Below are 8,542 nucleotides of genomic sequence, written 5' to 3'. Positions count from 1 at the left end.
CACATTTTCATTTCTGATAGCAAAGTTTCATTTTTTTAGGAAGGTTCATTTCAAATAGGATTAAGACACTTTTCTTTCTCTCTTTTTTTTCTTTTTCTTTTCTTATTTTGTTTTTTACATTTTGCCATCCTTGATTTTGGTTTAAAAAATATGGTTAATAAACAGGATAGGGCATGGATTAATTGTTGTGTTTGTTTCTCAAATTTCGGTATTAGGATTTGGGATAGGGAAGAGAGCCATTTTTTTATAAGCTTTGGAGCCACCACATTCATGGGGAAAGTTTTCACTCAGACTACTTGAAAGAACTTGTTCAAATGCCACTGTGGTTCAGACCTTTAACCACGTGTTAAAATTTCATTAACGGCTTTAGCCCAGTTACTTCCAACCTCAACTTGAACTGATACAAGTAGATTCTAATTTTCAAATCTGAACAACCTCTGTTTTCCATTTCTCACTGTAAGCACATGCACTTTCACTTCCCCCACCTGTAGTTTCCTCCCTTCCATTGCGGTATCCTGTCTGTTGTTTTTCTCTCCCTTTCCCCTTCTCTTAATTCTCTGCTCCTTCCCTTCCCAGGCAACTTCTCCAGCTCTTTCCTTTTTCCTTAGCTGACTGTCCGTTTGTGACATTTAGCAAGGAGTTTTATGTTTTTTGAAAACAGACCCTGGTCACTAATTCCAAAGTGAAGGTCGGGGTACAGGGGGACTCCTACACCACCAAGCAATTCTCAGACACCAGCTGGGTGTCGTACAATCCAACTCAGTTCTGACACTATCCACCTGGAGAGAGTGTCACATTCCGCAGGTGAAGGGCTCAGTCCCACAGGACTGTCCCCGCTTCAGAGGCCAGTCACAAGTCCAGGGTGTCCTGGTCCCCAGAGAGCAGTCCCTGAGCATGTGCATCATGTTCCCTAACATCCTTTGTGGCATTTAAATAACTGCCTCTGCTCTAACTGTTCAGCTCAGAGCAGCCTTCCTGTATCTCAAAGTCAACAGGTCCAAAACATCTCAGCAGAGGCTCTTCTCAGTCGATTCGTTTCTGCAGCAAGGCAAAGCCCACCTCAAGAACATTAGCAGAGGGAATGGACCATAGAGAATAGGCTGAAAGGTGATGGAGGTGAACTAACCAGGAGATTAGCCATGGGGGAGGCCGGGAGGCTGGGGCCAACCTGAGCTAGAGGGACAAAGAAGGTGGTGAGGGTTCCAGGGGCAGAGGGACCTGAGGCAGCCGGACCCTGGAGGGCCTGCCTGTCCAGTGAGAGCACGAGCCTGGAGCCAAGGAGGAGGTGCAGCCCGAGGGGTCAGCCACTCCGTGGGGCGGAGAGAGCGGGCCAAGGACCAGGAGTGGATCCAAGGGCAGGCAGACCTTGTCCTGGCACAGGGCCTTTGTGGCAACAGACTGCTTTGTGCTTTTGGCTTTCAAGACTTAAGGAAGGGATGCACTGGATACTAAATCAATTTCCAGTCCGTGGTGCCTTCAAGTCAATCTTGCAGTTAAGTCCTCAGTTCCAGATTGCATTGTCCCAGATCAAAATAGATTCTCCTGGAAGCCCAAGTTCAGGGAGCATCACCTGCATAGGTGCCTTCCACATCCTCGCAGGACTTGAACCATGTGTGGGCGCAGTCACTGTTTTGTAAAAAGGTGAACTTAGTTGGCTGTGACTACTGTCTTTTCACTCCAACTTCCCTGCTATCATACTGACTCCAGTGTTGGGTCACATGGGGGTGACATCTTATAAATTAGACTGAAAGAAGTTTCATTAGGGATACATTTCATTTTTATTTAGTGGGCCATCTTCACGGGGTCCACAGTCACTTCCATAAATGGCTGCCACTCCGGCAAAGGGAAGAAGAGCTTTCAGGAGGGGTACTCCTACCATCTGCTGTGTTGACTCACTCAGCATCATGAAATCAAAGTGAGGGACCAGAGGCTGTATCACAGTCTGCGTGTCCTCCAACATTTGACACCAGAGATACACAAGTCAAGAAGGAAAATAAGATCTGAAAGGCCGGCGCACCATCCATGCCAATCGTCCTCCGGGCAAGATTGTGAGGACGCATGTATGTTGGACACCTGGTCCCATATGAAGTCCTCCCTCATCAGAAATACATTTAATATATTAACTTATTTGATGGTAACAGTGTCAAGTATCATTTGTCAGGATTCCTGTGTGGATAGGCGACAGGCTTGTAGAAGAACATAGTGCGAGCAGTCAAGACAGGAGAGTGCTCGAGTAATTTTACTGGCTGGGGACAAAGAGGTCACAGTAAGTGACAGAGATGGCAACTCAGCTACCGGGAGTCGAGGAGCAGTTGGGAGATACAGGCTGTTAAGAAACTGTAGGCATCAAGAGAAGGTGAGAAACCCTGCGGCAATTAGAAATTGAAGTGGATGTAGGGTCAAGGGGTAAGTTTTTTTTTAATAGGGTAAGAGTGATTTAAGCATATCTGCGTATGGTAGTTAAGAGCAAGTAGAGATGGAAAGGTTGGGGAAACAGGCGAGAAATGAGATCTCAGTGGGACTGGGAGGTCACCTCTCTCTCTGAGCAGATCTGTAAACAGAGGCCATGTTAGCAGTCTCATCATCTTCTCAACATTGTAGTGAAAATAAATGGTGTATTTTAAGAGTACATGCATTGTAAGTGACAAAATACCTTCTAATTGCTAGCAGATGTGGGTTGGGTGAGACCTCCTCAGCTGATGGTTCTCAGAGTTCAACCCTAAACACTAAGACATCAAACCATCTCCCAGACCATAGCTCTCATGACCTGGTTGAGTTGTTGAGTTGAGCAGAAAATCAGGATAGTAGAGTGTCAAATTTTGGCAGTCCCCACCCCAAACTTATCTTCTTGAAAGGATGCCCTGACTCAGGAACTCAACTTAAGCCAGAATTTTGGACAAGAATTCCTCTCTCATACAGATAGACGCATCACAGCTGCCTTATCTTGCTTTCATTAAATTCAGAAGTAACTGCCCACACTCAAGGAAGCCACTGGCTGTAATCTCGCTTCCCCTGAAATTCCACATAAGAAAGCACATGCTAATAACCACGTCAATATGAGATGTTCTCATCTATGGACAGTCATCACACGCTATGACCTGCCATCACCATGCACTGTTCTATGCACTAGGAGTTCAGTAAACACTGCACAACTCTGGGGGCATCAGTTGTAACACATAACCCGCTGGAACACAACTACAATGGCAGGAAATGCTGGCCATAATCAAAGTTTGAAACTCCTTCGTTGCATATACTCAGAATACATTTTCAAGCCTCCTTTGCGATTAGGTGTGAGTTCTAACTAGGAGAGTGCGAGTGAAGTGCTGACTTTTCAGGTTTCGCTCATGGTACTTTCTTCACTTCTCATCCTCTTGATGAGGACAATTTTCAAGACGACCTTGAACACCACGTCTGAAGTTAAAAGCATCATTGTTTTCCTGCATCTCTGAATGACTCCATGGAGCAGAGTAGCAGAGTCTTTGCCTGCCCCTCATTTGTTGCATGAGCAAAAATAAATCTCTACTGTCTTTTGGGCTGTTAATGCTCTATATCCTCATAGAAATAGCATCTTGAGCAGTTAAGCCAAGACCTAAGTGATGAGAAGGAACCCACTGTGCAAAAAATCCTGGGCAGGAGGGAGCATGGGCCAGTGTGTCTGGCAGACATCTCTGCATATGGCCAAAGTGAGAGTGATCTACTGTCTCTCATTGAAATCTATGGATGCCACCCTAGTTTCATCTGTTGATTTCAAAAAGTTCTATTAATATGAGTCACCCTCTAAGTAAGATCATGAAGTATATGGACCAAAAGAGGATTCTGAGGCCAGATTCTAGAGCATGATGTGTCAATCACTTAGATAAATCCAACTTTGTGAGGCCATTGGCTAGACTGCCAGCATCTCACTGGGTCCTGTATTTGATCCTCTGTTGTCATGTTATTGCACTAAAGCTGTCAGGATCAGGAATGCAGACATGTTCTGGGCTGCACTGATGCCCACAAACTCCTCTGGGTCTTCTGAGCTCTCCTCCCTCAATGGGAATTGGTGAGTCATCTTTTTTTGTTGTTCTTCTCAACCAGGTTTCACTGAGTCTCTATGCTCTCATCCAGGTTGTTGCAAGCCTCCATCGATTTCACATGGTCTGACGATCTCAGAGACATAGTTCATTTGCGTGCGTGCGTGTGTGTGTGTCTGTGTGTAATAGGTATTAAATTGTTTTAATAATGGAGAAATTAACATATGATTGAACAAATACAAATAACTTTTACATTGCAATACATAAGTGGATCTCAGTAATGGTCCTATAAATCTGAAATATATAGGGGTAAATTTTGTTAGGAATTTAATAATTCTAATTTCCTAAAATATAAATTTATATGGATTTGTAAAAGGGAAATTACCACTTTATCTGCCACTTTGGAATCTTGTCTGTACCTTTGATCAAAGGTTAATTACTCCTTGAAAATGAAATATTCTTTGTATTCTCTAGAATGAGATACTTCCCTGTTGCATATATATATATATATATATATATATATATATATATATATATACACTTTATGTACTCTCTGCTTTTTCTCTTTTTTCACATTTTTTGAGTTATAGTCATTTTACAATGTTGTGTCAAATTCCAGTGTAGAGCACAATTTTTCAGTTATACATGAACATACATACATTCACTGTCACATTATTTTTGCTGTGAGCTACCACAAGATCTTGTATGTATTTCCCCGTGCTACACAGTATAATCTTGTTTATCTATTCTGCATATGCTGTCAGTGTCTACAAATTTTGAAATCTCAGTCTGTCCCTTCCCACCCCCAACCCCGCTTGGCAACCACAAGTTTGTATTCTATGTCTATGAGTCTGTTTCTGTTTTGTACTTATGTTCTTCTCCTTCTCCTTCTTTTTTTTTGTTTTTTAGATTCCACATATGAACGATCTCATATGGTATTTTTCTTTCTCTTTCTGGCTACTTCACTCAGAATGACATTCTCCAGGGACATCCATGTTGCTGCAAATGGCATTATGTTGTCTTTTTATGGCTGAATAGTATTCCATTGTATAAATATACCACATCTTTTTTATCCAGTCATCTGTCAATGTACATTTAGGCTGTTTTCATGTCTTGGCTATTGTAAATAGTGCTGCTATGAACATTGGGGCACAGGTGTCTTTCTGAAGTAGGGTTCCTTATGGATATATGCCCAGGAGCAGGATTACTGGGTCATATGGTAAGTCCAATCCTAGTCTTTTGAGGAATCTCCATACTGTTTTCCACAGTGGCTGCACCAAACTGCATTCCCACCAGAAGTGTAGGAGGGTTCCCTTTTCTCCACAGCCTCTCCAGCATTTGAATGATGGCCATTCTGACTGGTAAGGCTTGATCTCCAGAATATATAAGTAGCTCATACAACATAATAACAATAACAACAAAAAAAGACCCAATCCAAAAATGGGCAGAAGATCTAAACAAGCAATTCTCCAAAGAAGAAATACAAATGATCAATAGGCACGTGAAAAAATGCTCAATGTCACTAATTATCAGAGAAATGCAAATCAAAACTATGATGAGGTATCACCTCACACCAGAGCCATATAGTTCTTAATCCAAAAAGGCATGGCCATGCAAGAGGAGCACACGCTGATACAATTTTTCCCATGTGGCCATAATCAGCCTTTTCTACTGCACCAGAAAGTCCATGCGCACATGAGGGCCCATGGCAAAGCCAAGGTTTTTGCATATAATCTCTTTGGAGATCTCATCGGGCTCTCATTTGAAGCATTTCAAGGAGAATTTTCCCAGTTTTGTATCTCCCTTGTCCTTGCCTCTTTGCAAAGATAAATCGGGTGGAAATCACACCCAGACCACAAGCTGAGCTCCCAGGAATGACAGCACAGAGCCAACCACACTTAGACCGCAGGCAAGTTGTTTGGGCCAATGTTCCCTGGAGAGGAGGGGGCTCCTGGGGAGTGGGCAGATCGCCAAGCCCATAAGGGTGGCCTGAGCCAGGGTTCAGAGCTGCCCATCACACAGTCTCCTCTTTTAAGTTTTTACTATAAAATATAAGCCAGCGTGGACAGACCACTAGCCTTATGGTCTCCTGGGATCCTGCTGTTCAACAAAGCTAAAGTCAAATATTTCCTCCATGAGGCTTTCCTGAATTCTGCCTGTTGGAATCAACCTCTTCTTCTCTTTTGATTTTCTACCTATTATTTAGGTTTACAGCATTTAATGGTCTTACATATGTCATCAGTGGTTGTTTTCCTACACTGGCTCGGGAGTTTCTTGAGGATAGGAACTGTATTCTGTAGCTCCTAAGCCTGGTAGAGCTCATTTTTTATAGTGGGCATTCTAAAAAAATTTATTCAATGAAATTGCAATAATTTTTAAAAAATTGGTCCTAGGGAACTTCAAAGTTAGCAATTCTTAACCAACTTAAATACCAAAACAAAGTCACATCCTAATTACAGGTCAAAATCTCCTGTAACTTGGATATCTCTGTTCTCAAATTTTTGCTTTTGTATACAGTGCCACAAAGAGTAACCATGTAGTGTTATCTCTGTGAACAAACTTAATTATTTCTACAATTGAAATACCAGGATTAAAGGGTATTCAAAATGCCTAGGCTTTAAATTTATGTAGCCACATTGCCTCCAGGAAAGTTGTAGCAATATACAGCACCATTAAAAATGATTAAGATTATGTGTTTTCTGGCAATGACACTGAATTCTTACTTTTGGTCAAGACTTTGTCAATTTCACAGGCAAGAAAATAGTATCCTTTGGTTTAATTTGCACTTCTTGATTAACAATGAGGTTAGTTTTCCTTTCTTGTGTACTAGCTTTCTGTACCACTTCTTTTGGGAACTTCTTGGCCATGCCCTTTGCCTATATCTCTACTGCTATATGAAGTGGGTGGCAGCTGTCTGACTTGAGGTTGCTAGGAGAATCAGAAGACTTCTAATTCATCTAAATATCTGGCTTTGGTTGTATCCTAAAATGTCCAGTAGTAAAGAATGAAGAACTAACTATCAGTTACAATTATTTTGATAGCAAAAGTCAGAAAACCAATTCAAACTACTCAGAACAGAAAGAACAAAAAGGGAATTCACTGGTCTTATGACAGATATGCCCAGGAGTTCTTCTAGCTTCAGACATGGGTTGATCAAGAGTCTCAAACAGTATCCTAGGACTCCATAGTTCTCTCCCCTTGGCTCTGCCTTCTGCAGACTCCATATGAGAAGTCATGACAACATCCACTCTAAAGATCTGCGAATCTCCCCCAATAGTCCAATTATAGTTCTCATTGCATCTCATTGTCTCTGATTTACTTGTACCCATCTCTGGGCCAACCACTGCGACCAGGGGACTGTGATATTTTGTGTGGTTATGTTTAAGTGTGATGTCCACCCCTACAGATGAGATGGAGTCAACTCCACTGCATAGCAGGCTGGCCTGAGAGTTTCCCAAACCAAGGTACAGTAAATGAGTGCCAGGCCTTCAAACCCCAGCAAATGTCCATTACAGAGGCTGCTGCAAGTGAGCTGTGGAGGCTCCAGATCAGGAATTAGTAAAGAAGAAGTAAAAAGTGATATTAAGGGAAAGAAATTCAACACACCAGCAGAAAGAGCATTATACACTGACTTACCATGGAAAGAAAGCATATTAATCCAGACAGGGTGTGTTGAACTAAGAACATCAGGCAAAACTGGCGGACAAGGGCAAAAATTATCATGAGAAGAGTGAGCAGTTTACTTGGCTTCAACAGGGGGATGAGGCTGTGGTGATCAGAAAAATCATGAACAGTGTCTACATTTTTTACACCTAGAAGTTCTATATCAAGAATAATGACCAACATAGTATCAGAAGTTCCCGAAAAAGATGGTACAAACAAAGACTAAGTCAGGGCTTGAACTCAGTGAGGAAAGTTACTCTGACTTCAGAGGAAGCACCACAAAGGATGCTAATGGAGTCACTTGAATGTACGACAGATTTCCAAAGAGCCAGAACTTTGAGGAGTTATGGTAGCACATTGTTTTGAAAAACATCAGGAGCAAAATTTAAGAAGACAGCTTTTCTCTCTGCTCCAGGAATGGAATCTATGGAATGGAATGGAATGATTAGCTGGAATTCACAAGAAAAATGAAGAGAACTAGAAATTGTAAATGAAGTTAATAAAACAAATACAATCTTGCTCTTTTTCCCTCCACTTCTTTTAAAAGACATGAAATTTTATAAAGTAACAATTACAATGATGTATTGATGGGTTTGCAACACAGATATTATCAATGAAGACACTAAAAAGGAGAGGAGGAAGAAATGGAGATTATATAGTAGTAAAGTTTCTGTGTCTCACTAGAATTAAGCTAGTGTAAATCTCAAGTAGATTCTGATGACTTAAGATGTGTACTGGGAACCCTAGAGAAGCCATTAAGAAAGTAACTCAAAATATAGAGTTGAAAAAGCATTAAAGGAATTAGAATGCTACACTAGAAAACAGCAACTAGAGGACAGCCAGAGTGGCTACACTACTGTCAGACA

This window comes from Vicugna pacos, chromosome 16 (assembly GCF_048564905.1).
Source record: "Vicugna pacos chromosome 16, VicPac4, whole genome shotgun sequence".
Taxonomy (NCBI): Eukaryota; Metazoa; Chordata; class Mammalia; order Artiodactyla; family Camelidae; genus Vicugna; species Vicugna pacos.
The sequence above is the reverse complement of the archived record's forward strand: the minus strand, read 5'-3'. Positions refer to the sequence as shown.